This window comes from Hermetia illucens, chromosome 3, assembly GCF_905115235.1.
Source record: "Hermetia illucens chromosome 3, iHerIll2.2.curated.20191125, whole genome shotgun sequence".
In the NCBI taxonomy this organism is placed as follows: Eukaryota; Metazoa; Arthropoda; class Insecta; order Diptera; family Stratiomyidae; genus Hermetia; species Hermetia illucens.
Genome location: NC_051851.1, coordinates 42,721,250 through 42,736,031, shown reverse-complemented (window position 1 = coordinate 42,736,031; position 14,782 = coordinate 42,721,250). Strand labels below are relative to the sequence as shown.

At 45.2% G+C, this 14,782-nt stretch overlaps 1 protein-coding gene across 4 annotated transcripts in view; it reads right to left on the bottom strand.

The window, feature by feature from the left end:
- The window catches only part of LOC119652509 (complexin), a 538,453-nt gene that overhangs the window by 408,934 nt on the left and 114,737 nt on the right, over window positions 1-14,782 (bottom strand). The window lies entirely within an intron of this gene.

The window sequence follows — 14,782 nt, the reverse complement described above, 5'->3', positions numbered from 1 at the left end:
ATTTTCAGTTGTCATAGATCAAACGTGCCCAACAACTCCCAAGAGTACTATTAAAAAGGGATGTTACTACCCATACGCCCTATTCCCCTGAATGTGAAAATTCAAATTATTTCCAAGATATTACTTCGGAATTATTGCAGAAAATAAGGTCCGTAAAACAGTTTGGGGAATCTACATTCCCTGAAGACTAAACTAAGTCATTGTAAAAAGCATTCGTCTTCGAATGAATGGAAATTATAGTTGATGATATGGGACTGCTGTAGGCTTAGTGTTAACTTTAGGTTCAGCTATTCTGAGATGAAAGATTTTCTTAGACTTGAACGTTCTTCGAAGCAGATTTTTTAAATTATAAACGAGAAGCAACAGTTAATTTGGAGATATCCTAACTAGCTTAATTGTTGGTATGTTTACTAACCTCGGTGTACTTTTTCTTGAAGCATACAAAATCCACATAATTTGATCTTAAACTATGAAACAAGGAACTCAGTCGGCTATTATTCCTGAGATTCACAGATTTAAAAGGAGCATGCTTTTCCATTTCCCTAATAAAAATAATATTTCTAGAAGTACTATTGTCATCGGGATCATCATTTAAGATAACATTTTATTTACTCATATATAATTTAGAAATAATTAATAAGGGATTTAAAAAGGCTTATACCGAAAAAAGGTCCACTCAATTTCTTAGTAATGTCTGTCAGATATGGCGATATCGCCTATTAGGACGTATCGGCTTTAATAATTTCAAGGAAAACCAGCCTTCGTTAAAAGCGGCTCATTGTCTTTCTGCCCGTTGGAGGTGCTAATCGCAATTGTCATATACTTATAAATCTCTCTCTTTCGGTTTTCTTTATTTGTGATAAAAGAACGTGCACTTGATTTTATATAAAGTTCGTTATCTCGTCTACATCATTCGATATGGCCCTGGACATCCTTTGGAATGCTCTTATGTTGACCGTACTGATTTTATGTATGTTACATGAAACATGCAGCGCAACTTCCTAAACAGAGGCTGAATACAACAAGATGTTGTCACCATCCTGGCAATAAGCAGCCCAAAAATACAGGTTGCCCTCCTGTATTTAACATCATTCTTGGTAGAATCGTACTCGTGGTATGTTCATTACCCCGAATATAATACATATACTGCTTAAAACCGAACTCTGCATCTACATATCATCATACCCAAAACGTGCTTTCTTCATGTCCAGAGCCACCACCATGGAATATCTGCTGGTACTAACCTCTCCGGAAATTGCGTCATTCGCCAACCAGTAACAAATTTGATAGCATCAGTGGTTAATCCCACTTCACGAAGGCCATACTATCGATCTGGAAGGCACTTAAGGATCTCAAAAATTGGAAGTAATGCCTTTTAGATTACTCTCTCCGACATTTTTCCCGTAGTTTCTAAAAGACATGGTTCTGTAGGAAGATTGCTCGCCTGGAAGTTTACTAGTCTTAGGTTGCAGAACCAACTTCTGTGACGTGGGAAGTGTTCCCCTCGGAATGTACACCTTGAATAACTCAGCGAATATTCGCGGTCTAGACTTCACCGCGAGCTAAAGTGCCTTCTACGGTACTCCGTCCAGACGTGAAACTGTCGCGTGGTTCCAATGTAGACTTCTAGCACCTCACCTGTATTGTTGGCGAAAATTCCCATCGCATCTACGAGCCCTCGTAGGTCGTCATTACTTCCCCCTTGCTGGGAAAATAGCTCTTAGATAACTTTGCAAGAAGAGAATGGAAACAAAGGCAGATTTGCAACTGAACCACCGATAGGTGTTGGTAAGTATTTATATGTACCTTGCTAGGATAAGTGTGTGCTGACCATACGTTGAGGAACGGAAAGCCCGGCAATATGCCATGTAGTGGACGAATGCACTTCGCAGCAAGTGAAGGGATGTCCGTGACTTTTGGGAAAAGATTGCAAATGGAGCGTCGTTAAAGTTAAGTTGATCCCCTTGTTGGTGTTCACCATTTAGGCTCGCTTACAGCCGAAAAGTATCATTTAACAAAAAATTGTGAAAGCATACGAAAGAAAAATACTGGAGGGGTTTGTCGGTGGGCATAGCGATGCTTGTGGGACGGTCTACTAGATATCCAAAGGGAAATTGAGGTGAACAGAGAGCTTATGCTAATATTGCGTGATAGTGGTTGTGCCAGGTGAGGTTATTTTGAAATCTGAGCCTTTGGTGTCGATCACGCTGAAGAGAGAAAGAAATTGTTACTCTGCAGTGTTGCGAGATGGAAGACGGTATGACTAAGCTCAAAAATTCACCTGGGTTGGATTGGATAACTGACAAGAGATGGTAAGCCGCTTGGCTGGTCTGTACAATTGTTGCACACGGGAGGGATTTTCGTGCCCCTGAAGTTATCGAAGAAGGATAGGAGTAATTCTCGGTCGTTCAAGGTCATATCTGTATTACCAAATCCGTCCTTGGAAGATTTGTAAATTTCAAAAGCGCATTTAATTCCCTTTGTTGGTCAATGGTGTTGCAAAACTTCCTGAGTATGACTACCAGGAATTAGCTTTGTGGAATCTATCTCCACGTCCAAGATGTCATTGAGCCTATGTCGGTGAATGTGGAACGTGGATATCTAGATGGATACCAACATGGTGGATCACGGATACCTATCCATCATAGGCTCATTTATATGGAGCTTGACGATACACTTGCACTTTTGGTGAACTTAGTTTGGTGGTTAAATGCGCGGCTTATGCGGATAATCTCCTCATTGTTGGTGAGGGAAACGTCTAATTTGAGCTCGAGCAACGCGGTATGCACATGCGAGTATATGTTCGCATCATTAGTCCTTAAATTGGTACGGGGTCTCAGCGGAAGGATTGACCGCGATTTTCAACGAAGTGAGTTTAAAATAACTGAAAAAACAGCATACATTGGAGTCGCAATTGCGGTCGTACGTACTTTTAACCGCACCTGATCGAGCGCAGGATGCATTTCTCGAAATTGCTGTATATGTTGAGGCGTGTAATGAATTGTTAATGAGGTAGAAGCAGAAAAGATTAAATCCTTATATGTGAGATTCTTTGTTAAGTTTCCTACGTATAGGTCGCCTATATTGTATCGGTTTGCAATGACCGAACAGGGGAGGAAACTCTTCTACGTTAACTTGAATTCCTCTATGTCGGACGGCTTCGACAAATTCCATGTATTTATTGTGGAATGTATCTCTTTTTGGTCTAGAGGTAGACCGTCGTGCCACGGCCTACAAGATCAGGAAAGGTGTACCTTGGCTGCAAACAGATCTTACTAATGGCAAATGGATGGAAGAGTTAAGATCTTGCGCCCAAAACGTTAAATGAGAGTGTAACATCTAAGTGGCAGTTTAGATAGAATGAAAGTTGTAAAGATTGGGTCACATATGAGCACAGAGAATGTGTGTGCTCGAAATGGGTATGATATAATGAACATGTCAAGGCTGTGATGTAGATGGCGCTGGTTTAGAGAATGGATGAACTCTGTGCCAGTTAAGCATATTGCAATGTCTGCAACCCATATGACATGGGCATTCATGTAGTCAACGGTATCTTTGCTTTTAGACAAAGCCTTGCTAGCAGTGGTACGCTTCGAGGCGGTAATGCATACGTGCATGTTGCCTTCCGTTGCAGGAAGGAGTTCCCCGACGGTGCCGCAACTAAAGGATGATCGACCAATGGCCGCCGTGGACGTGGTGCCCAGCCACCAGTTTGTTGCTTTTTTCGTGTTACCTTATGATATGATATGCGTTCTCTTGTACGTGGAGTGGAATGTAACTGGTGTAAAAGCTTCGTTGCGGTTCTCTACTTCGAGCTGATTCTAGTCAAGTAAGGGTACGAGTCGCCCATAATCGAGAAGGACGATAACACCCGAGTCTACAAAAGACTGATCGTGCCACGAAGCCGCACCGGAGATTATCTACTATCACAGAAAGTGTTTGGCTCTTCGAGAGCGTATGCTCCTCGAAAATTTGAGGAAGATGTGCTCTCGATTGGCTGTTTGTCGGAGTTTCATGTTGGTTGCGTAGACTTCCACTGCACAACTCAAGCCCCGTACCTATTATTTTGCAGAGATATTAGTAAGACTCGCTTTCGCTGGTGCGAATACTGCAAGTATGAAACCAGTAAAGCAGTGTAAGTCAAGGCGGTTTCTAATTATGTTTCCTCAATCAATCTGTGCCCGTAGAGGATCATATGATTATGGCTACACGGACGAAAATTTAAACGTTTAATGGAAATTTGTTTTCTAACGTACGCTACCGTTGATCAATCGATTCACTAGTAGTCGAGACTCATGGCCAGTAGCACCCTTCCCATCAAGTCATGATCGGAGATTGCGACTTCCACACGGGACTAGAAAAAACCCAAGCTGCACTTGCTGCCACGTGAATAGTGCACTTACCAGTTTCACAACAATACACACACAAATGTTTCTCTATTTCCTGCAGCGATCCGCTAAGTAAAATTGCGCTAATATGCAAAAGATACCATTTTAATTTTCAAAGGTATATAATTGCATAGCTACCAAATAGGAATTGGGGTGGAGGGAGATTTTATTGATGAGTTTTGTGTAAATATTTTAAAGTAGTTAAATCAACCCTTTAAAATGAATATTTAAGTAAAGTAAAGTCGATTTGATGATTATTAATGGGATGTCGAGATAGGATACGGGTAACTAGAAACGGGATGACATAAAATAATAGAAGAAACTATGTAATGACGAGAATTGAAATGAAGAAACAAGGTGATTTGCATGTCGTGAAATTGTGGAACTCTTCCACTCCATTCAGTCAGCAATGTTATTTCACAAAGGCAGATCCATCCTTGCCATCCAGAATTTTAGAAATTTTATATTATACAAACAAGCATCGGTAGGCACTGGGAACCTCTTAGTGCAAAAACTCTCTTTCCCGGAGTATTAATTTTTTCAAAGCTAAATTGTCCGGTCAATTGATCAGAAGGCACTCAATATTTCCCTTACTTCACCCTTACGTCTTAGCGTTTTGAAATTTTCAGTGATACATCAACATCTATATTTTCTTTTCGACTAAAGTTCAAGTTTACAACGCCGTGTATCTGTCGATCTGCCACTTACAACTTATTTCCATGATAGTCTGTCAGGAATTCGGAATATGTCAGTTGAGAAGTGTGTCAGAATTATTCCATTTTAAAAAGAAGTGGGAACATAGTAAGGAGAAGGAAGAAGTGGAATTTTAAATTGAACATGCTTCCCTTCGTGATTTAGTTCACAGTGTTTTTAAGGGTTTTTTCTCCCTTTAATATTCACCTTTATTGAAAAGCCACTCAGTGAAGCCTTTTGTCCAAAACAAAAGAGTGAACATTCTAGCCCCAGCAATTAACGGGCATTCTCCGCATTTTGTTAACTTATGTGTGTCTTTTGACATCAGCACAATACGTCAAAACTTAGCAGTTTATTATTATACCCCAAATGTTAAGTATTCTCTCCAATATTAGCCCTCTAGTAATTACTGTCGTAGTCAATAATAGATACAATCGATAGTAATAGTAATATAAAGAATAAGGTCGATTGCTAGGCTGCTCCGTTTCCTTATTGATTTTTATAGTTCGCCCTTTGAGCAGTTTATAAAGCTATATTTACGAGTACTACAATATACCTACAGCTAATGACCACCCTGAACTTTTATTAACCTTTACGAACTGTGCAATAGAGCTATCAGCTAACAGGTTCCTTCAACTGTGTTAAGCTTGCCCTCGTAGCCAATGTAATCATGTTGGATACGGTGTATTTAAGACATCAAAGGAAACATTATGTAACCCTCGATAACAAAGTTGCTATTAGTAAGGTTGCTTCTGTACTTTAGTAAAATGTGAATTACTAATATGGGGAGTGGATTCTCTTGTCCTAAAATGTTCAATGCCCAGTCGTTTTAAGAGGGAGTATAGATAATTATAATCTTCACTCATGCTCATGGTCTGACGAGAAAAAAATACTATTGCCATGAATATGTCCCCATTAACACACTTAGAAAACACCTCAGTAACAAAGTATACAATGACGGGCCACAAGTTTATAGTCTTCAAAAGAAGCGATACAGTCGCATTCAATTTAATTTTATGTGAAACAACCTAAATGCTTATTATGTACTACTCAGTGAAAGTTTGGTTTACAGTCGTGGAACCTAATCAGCTTCTTCCATAGTAATCCCTCGATTATCTAGAAATCGCTATGCACTGTTCATTAGCATCTCTATCATCTTCCCATGTTCCAGACCCGAGTTGAATTCAGATACTGCCTTCTTATTGTGAAGTGCAATGCCAAACTCGCTCGTTAAGTGAATAATTCGATAATCCCTAAATCCCGCGGCAACTGTTAAATTCAATGTGACATAAAGTTGTTTCGAAGTTAGTTCAAAACTTGACATAGAATCATGCATCCTCCAATGGCTACACAAAATGACCATTGTAGCAGATCGTGTGTACAATATTTAGGTTTTAGCTACAACGATGTTGTTAGAATAGAAACACATTGACAGATATGGGAGGCGCAGATTTTAGCTTTGGATTATGCCTGCAAAAAGCTCCGAATTATGTTTAGGATGACCTCCAACAAAAGAGGATTTTAATATTGCTCCATAATCACTTCCTAGTTCTTTACCAGAAAAGGAATTTTAACATAAACTTAATTGCATCCTACTATTGAGGGAATATCGCCCCCAATGTATAGCAATCAATCTCATGCAATGTACAACATATTCCTTCCAAACTCGCATCGTTTTCCATTTCACGGGAGGAAAGGGCCTGAGATGTCTAGTGAACCTGACATACGTGATCAGCCCTTTGTCAAGAAGAGTGGTTTTTCAAGAAGATTGTGCTCACAGTGATTACCAGACAATATGCATGACAATCAAGAGCAAATCTAACTCAAAAAGGAGCATTTGCAGAAAGCCAAGTAGGTTGCCTGGACGGGCGACGTCATGTTTTCCTCGGCGGTCAGAACCAACGTATCCTTAGATGGTACAGCCAGAGAAAAAGTCACCCAAATCACTCAATATTAGACGGAAGCATGCATTGCTACTATACTTAGAAATCGACTGCTCCCCGATGGCCAACACTGAAATCGCAACTTTGGAGATACTGTTTCTGGGAAAGGAGCTTTACTAGAATCTTTTAAGCTGGCACTGAAAACTAGGCAACTTCGCTAGATGGAACTGAATTGATGGTTCGTTGGCTGAAGTAGGTGTTCTTGGGTATTTGGCAAGTGTGTTCAGGAATTACCTCTCAGAGAGGAATCCCTAGTAGTAGATGAAGGAGAGACATAAAGTGTCTATCCTCAAAGCGGAGGTAATGAAGAGCCCGAAACTAGGCTGCTGGTGTCGAATGTCATGTAGAACTGGTTGCTTGTTCTTCCCGTCCTAGAAGGTGCTATGATTGTTGGCTTTACGAATCATCTGGCTCTATTTCTTACAACAACAAAAAATACCCGGAGGACTATTGCTCTAGGCGACGGACGCAGTGGGCGTAATAAAGTTCTGGCTTGGATGAACCGAGCAGACCCTGCCTGACGAGAGAACCGAAGCGGTACAAATAACGAACCGTACAAAGAGGAACACTGAGAAAGTGTAATTGAGTGGACATACGCTCATCTCGAAGCCGACTATCAAATACCTAAGGGTGGTAAACTGAACTCTATAGAACAAGTAGAGTATGCATGTATGCATGACCTGTTGTTCTCCTTGACCTTTTTATTCCATCTCCCCTCGGTGGAGTTTTTGGTAGGTTTTTGCGTCTTCGTTCTCAAGATCACTGTATTGCACGATATGCAGTACTTTGTCATTCCGTTGTTAGCTTATACTCATCATTACCCAAGTTATGCCGAGAAAAGGTACTTGTGTTCGTACCAACGATAACTTTCTTCTACGGTTCTGAAGATTATTTGCGATGCTTCATCTCCAAGACCTCTGGTAGCTTCAATAATTGCGGCATCAATCCCCCTAATAGGAGTTGCGAAGAATTTTGTTATGAATGGTTTTAGTGTTCACTCCATCTGATTGTCAAAGGGGATTTCAGGAGGTATTATTATTCAGCACTTGCAGAATTGTCTAAACCTAATGTCTTAGGATAACAGTTGTTATGCTATATCAATACTGATAATTTGAAGGATAAACCGCAGGTCCTATGTGGCTGGCAGTGAAGTATCAACTCGCATTCTGGGGCAACGCCCAGCTTTTATCTCATATTCAACTTTTATGCAAAGCAGGAAATCGCAACTAATGTGTAACGTCTCGACATTGAAGACTTGTTGTTCGAGCCTAAAATCACAACGTCAGTTGGATTTCAACTGACCGACGCAATAAAGGCAATCAGATTGGATACTCTGTGATCAACAGAAGATTTAGGAGTTGTCTTCTGGATGCGCGTACCAAGGCGGGCGCTGACATTGACCTCGGAATCAAAATCTGATGGTCGCCTGCTTATGAATAAAATCACTTAATCTATATGGGAGAGGATGACGCAAGTCGAAAAATTTATAGGGGAGAAGTGCATACTTCAGTCGGAAGACAAATGGCAGGAATTAGCGACATTCGTAACTAATGTGCGAAAAGGGCTGCGTATAGTAGAAAGGGAAAGGCGAGCGACAGCCACACAGGAATGACAGCATAATTGCTACCTGGTCCGGTGAAGTAATATCTAACGAGAGTTCCGCAGGATGAGCGTTTGAAGGATGCACAGATATGGTTTAGTACGTAAACGCCGATTTTCATCTACAAATCGTGTAGGTGATATCTCTCCTCGTTGTGTACCAACCCAACGTTAGAATGTCCCAAAGGTGATCATCGAGAGATTGGTCGAAGCTCTTGGATAAGGCCGAGGACATTTCAAAGTATGATGGGGTGAAACTTGGCACTGTTGTAAATTAAGTTATTCGCTGCTAGCGGGAGCTTGTCGACGCCGTGGATACGGATCCGTGAGAAGTTAATTATAAATCCGAAAAATCAATAATAATAATAATAAACTCCGCCGAAGCCGGTCCCAAGCCCGGTTGTGAAAGGAGGAGGGATAGTTAGCTTCAGTCTGAATGGCTGTACGCCACCGCAGAATCTCAGGGGGTAGGTGAGGAAAGTGCAGGAACTTCGCAGTCTTGCAGATTACTCACTAAGGAAGCTATCTCAACACCTGGCAGCTAGGGATAAAATGCACCACCAACAATGAGAAGAAGGAGAAATTTGAGGTCCGGTACGGATAACCGGCGGGAGTCGTCTGACTTGGTGACTGGGTCGGGCTCTCGTAATGGACAGCACGGCGTCGAAACCGCTAGTCGTGGGGCGGTTCGACGTCTAGGCGCCACGACGACCAGGAGCACAGCTCCGCCTGCTGCAGCTGTTTCGCCACAATCTGTGGCGACCACTTCAGCAGGTTCGCGTAGGAAGCGGATGAAATGGACGTTTCCCGCAATTCGCGCACGTGACTGTGCAGCGAATCGCAGACCAGTACCGCTTTATTACTCGCAGCGACACAATCCCAGCCACCATCAGGGAGCGTGTTCGACTTGAAGTCATCGGGGAAACTGGTGACCGAGAGTCGATGGGGGCAGAGGCGGCGGCATCAACAACACCACGCCGCACTGCAGGCAACAGGTTCAGTACTCGCCGAAGCACTCTTCTCCACCGTCCAGCTGAGGTTTCCGCTGAGGTTCGGGACGAATTCCAAAGAGCGTGTATAGAATTCTCGGATATGGATCCTTTGCATAGACCAGGTATTCCCAGGCTCTATGCATCTCCAGCAACTCCGGGAATTCTATCTCAAATCAATGATGAGATTGCATCTCGACTGTGTGCTGATATGTCGCTGCTGCAACTACAATCACTTGTGTATTGTGGTGCAGTTGCGGCTATTAGATTGCACGGTCAGAAGATTCGCTTTCGCGTTATCGGTTTGAGTGACAAAAGAGATCCACCATGGAAAATTCGTCTGCAACGTCGGCGGGACTCACTAAGGCAGGACATTGCTAGACTGATTCAGATCAGCACTGGCAGTGCCAGCCGACGGGTGAGAAATAAAGTGCAGAGGGTTTACCGGAACTATGCCATCCTCTGTGAGACACCCGTTGTTGAAATTCTGGACACACTAAAACAAAAACTTTCTGTCATATGCAGTCGGTTACGACGGTATGGCGAAAGTTATTCCAGACGTGTCCAGAATGCAACATACGCGAGGAACCAGCGGAGCTTTTTCAGATCTCTCAACGAATCCCAACAGAGCACCCAGACAATACAGTTCTCGGTGACGGAAGCGAAAGAGTATTGGGGTGGACTTTGGGGGTTACCTGCCCAGCATGCTGAGTGGATCACCGCCGAAGGCACCCGCCATGCCAATACACCTGGCATGAGTTTCGCGGATGTTACCGAAGAGGAAGTTCGACGAGCCATAAACAGCTCGAAGAACTGGAGGGGCCCAGGTCTGGATCGGGTACAGAATTTCTGGTACAAGAAATTTACCAGCGTACACAGTCGGTTGGCACGCAGTATAGATGAGGTCATGAGTCGGCCGGAGGAATTTCCACCTTTCCTCACTGCGGGGATTACCTACCTTATCCCTAAGAAGGACACGGTGCAGCACCCCGCAGACACAAGACCGATCACTTGCTTACCAACCCTCTACAAATTCATCACGTCCATTATTAGTGGAAGGATCAATGCGCACCTCGAGACCAACAACATTCTGTCCGAGGAGCAGAAGGGCTGCCGAGTTGGGTCAAGGGGTTGCAAAGAGCAACTCATTATCGACTCGGTAGCTGTAGGACAAGCAACTAGAGGCCAGAGAAACCTCTTCAGTTGCTATATCGATTATGCCAAGGCTTTCGACAGCGTTCCGCATACCTGGCTAATCGACATCTTACATCTGTATCGCATTGATCCGAAACTAATAAAGTTTTTGGCGACAGTCATGGAAGGGTGGCATACCACCTTATCAGTCCGTACATCTCAGGGTGCTAATACCTCAGAGCCCATCCGTATACGGAGGGGCATCTTCCAGGGGGATTCATTGAGTCCCCTTTGGTTTTGTATGGCACTGAACCCCCTTTCATGGCTACTGAATGATGCTAGAGGGCATGGTTTTGCAATAAAATATGACCTACGTGCTAAGTGCGAACTGACACGCTTGATGTACTTAGATGACATCAAGCTTTATGCTGGTACTGACGATCATCTTAGAAGTCTGTTGCGAATAATAGACATGTTCAGCCGTGATATTCGGATAGAGTTTGGATTAAACAAATGTCGAATCCAAGCCATCTTCAAAGGTCATCACGAGCCACATGCCGGACATAGCATTGGTGACCTCCACATCGAAGCTATGACCGAGACAGACTTCTACAAGTACCTAGGAATTCTGCAAGGAACCCATGCTCGAGTTGGTGATCTGAAAGAAGCTCTGCTGTCCGAATTCCTGCGACGTGTAAAGCTGGTGCTGAAATCGCATCTCTCGGGGAAGAATAAAATAAGCGCGTTGAATGTATTCGCCATCCCTTCACTGGCTTATGCATTCGGAATATTGCCGTGGACGAAGACCGATCTGGAAAACGTCCAGCGGCGGATAAGGACAACTATGTCCAAATTCCGAATGCATCACCCAAAGTCTGCCGTGGAGCGGATGAACCTGCCTCGTGACATCGGAGGTAGAGGCGTGGTTGACGTGGCGGCACAACATCATCGCCAAGTCGACTCGCTGCGCGCTTATTTTTACAGCAAAGAGCAGGCGAGTCCCTTGCATGTGGCTGTCTGTAAGGCAGACTGTGGACTGACTCCACTTAAATTGAAGGATCGATCTTTCAATCCTCTGAGTGGGGTGACGTCGGACCAAGAGCGGATCGATGAATGGAAGTCGAAGGCAATGCACGGTAAACACGTGAATTGTCTTTGGCAGCCATTTGTCGATTTGCATCTGTCGAACAGATGGCTGTGTGCTGGGGAGCTCTTTGCTGAGACGGAGGGGTTTATGTGTGCCATTCAGGATGGCGTGGTCGCCACCCGAGCTTATAAAAAGCTCATCATGAAAGAACGGGTGGAGAACGACCAGTGCAGAATGTGTGGTTCGGCGTTAGAGACGTTGGACCATCTCATTTCTGGCTGTACTGTTATGGCACCGGTGCAATACATCACCAGGCATAATGCTATATGTAAGGTTATCCATCAAAACCTTGCATATAAGCATGGGCTGATCACGGGGACATGTCCGGTTTACCGATATGAGCCGCAAGCAGTACTTGATAGTTCTGCTTACAGCATGTATTGGGACCGGCAAGCTCTGACTGATCGCCATACAGCACACAACAAGCCTGACGTACTGTTAGTTGACAAGACGGGTCGCTCCGCGTATTTTATTGATGTTGCTATCCCCCATAATAGCAACATTGAACGGAAATACGTGGAGAAGAAGGTGAACTATGAGCCATTGGCTCGGGAAATCAAAGAAATTTGGCGTCTCGAGCGGGTGGTTGTAGTTCCCATAATATTGTCAGCTACAGGTATTGTACCTAAATCCCTCACGGCTTCCCTTGATGTCCTGGCACTTTCGCACAGTCTGGTTCAAACCATGCAGAAGTACACCATTCTGCATACGTGCTCGATGTTGCGGGGAGTACTCGACGGATTCTCCCACTGACCTACCACCGGCCACCACCACCAGTGCCCCTTTTAGTTTTTAAGTAGGCAGGATCGTCCGAGCCTAAATGCTTGGCACTTAGTGCTAGTATTAGGTAAAATCCGGCATCTGCCGAGATTGTGATAACTCGGAAATAATAACTCCGCCGAAGCCGGTCCCAAGCCCGGTTGTGAAAGGAGGAGGGATGGATAGCTTCAGTCTGAATGGCTGTACGCCACCGCAGCATCTCAGCGGGTAGGTGAGGAAAGTGTAGGAACTTTGCAGTCTTGCAGATTACTCACTAAGGAAGCTATCTCGACACTTGGCAGCTAGGAATAAAATGCACCCAAAAATGAGAAGAAGGAGAAATTTAAGGTCCGGTACGGATAACCGGCGGGAGTCGTCTGACTTGGTGACTGGGTCGGGCTCTCGTAATGGACAGCACGGCGTCGAAACCGCTAGTCGCGGGGCGGTTCGAGGTCTAGGCGGCACGACGACCAGGAACACAGCTCCGCCTGCTGCAGCTGTTTCGCCACAATCTGTGGCGACCACTTCAGCAGGTTCGCGTAGGAAGCGGATGAAATGGACTGAAGAAATGAACCTCTTCATCATCCGCTCCTACTACGAAATAACGGCGGGGCAGGTACAACATCTTACCGCCCCTTGTTGCACCAGAGATTCGTCAAGCGTTTCCCGCAATTCGCGCACATGACTGTGCAGCGAGTCGCAAACCAGTACCGCTTTATTACTCGCAGCGACACAATCCCGGCCACCATCAGGGAGCGTGTTCGACTTGAAGTCATCGGGGAAACTGGTGACCGAGAGTCAATGGGGGCAGAGGCGGCGGCATCAACAACACCACGCCGCACTGCAGGCAACAGGTTCAGTACTCGCCGAAGCACTCTTCTCCACCGTCCAGCTGAGGTTTCCGCCGAGGTTCAAAACGAATTCCAAAGAGCGTCTATAGAATTCTCGGATATGGATCTGTGGCGCGGCAGGATCTGCAGCATTCGAAATTTATTTCGGATGTTGCGGATGCGGACGGGTAGATGGCGCTGAACGCGGAAACTCTCCACTCACTCGTTTTCAGAACGCACCGGGGGAGTGGAGAGCCAGCGGTAAAAAAATGCCGTTGGTTGGGACAGTAAGGACCGCATGGAAATAAGTCGGTCTCTTCTGTCCCAACCAATACCTACCTCGCTTTGGCGTCCCTGCAGTGATCATCACTGACCAGGGAATGCAATTTGAGTCCACCCTTTTCTCCGAGTTAGGCAAACTCCTGGGTTTTAAACGCCAGCGGACTACTGCATACCACCCGCAGTCCAATGGGATGCTAGAACGTTGGCACCGGACGCTGAAAGCCGCCATTATGGCACGCGACGACCCGTCCTGGACTCAAGTCTTGCCTCTCGTCCTACTCGGCCTTCGTACAACCCGCCGAGAGGAATTTGCTGCCAGCCCCGCGGAGCTGGTTTACGGGGAGAACCCAAGACTCCCAAGCGATCCGGTCTTCGACAAGAGATCGGGTCTCACGGAGTCGGGGTTGGTGCGTCTGCTGAGGGACAATCTCCGACGCATCAAAGCGCCACCACCCATTCGACACTCGTCCATACCTGCTTGTTCGCCCAAGGAACTGGACACGTGCACGCACGTGCTGATCAGGACGGATGCCGTCCGGAAGCCGCTGCAGCCTCCATATGAGGGCCCGTACCGCGTTCTCGAGAGGGGAGAACATTTCTTCCAGCTCGAGATCGGTGGTCACAAAAAGGCGGTCTCTTTGTCCAGGCTGAAACCCGTGTGCGCCCCGAAGCAACGTCGTGTCCGCTTTGTGGATTAACGGCGAACGAAGTTCGGGGATCCGTCGCCGAAACCCCCTAGGTTTCGTCTGGGGGCGGAGTGATGTGGCGCGGCAGGATCTGCAGCATTCGAAATTTATTTCGGATGTTGCGGATGCGGACGGGTAGATGGCGCTGAACGCGGAAACTCTCCACTCACTCGTTTTCAGAACGCACCGGGGGAGTGGAGAGCCAGCGGTAAAAAAATGCCGTTGGTTGGGACAGTAAGGACCGCATGGAAATAAGTCGGTCTCTTCTGTTTCCAACCGCGGCTACGAACACTTCGGCTCGATCATAAAAAATAAGAAAACGGGTTATAATT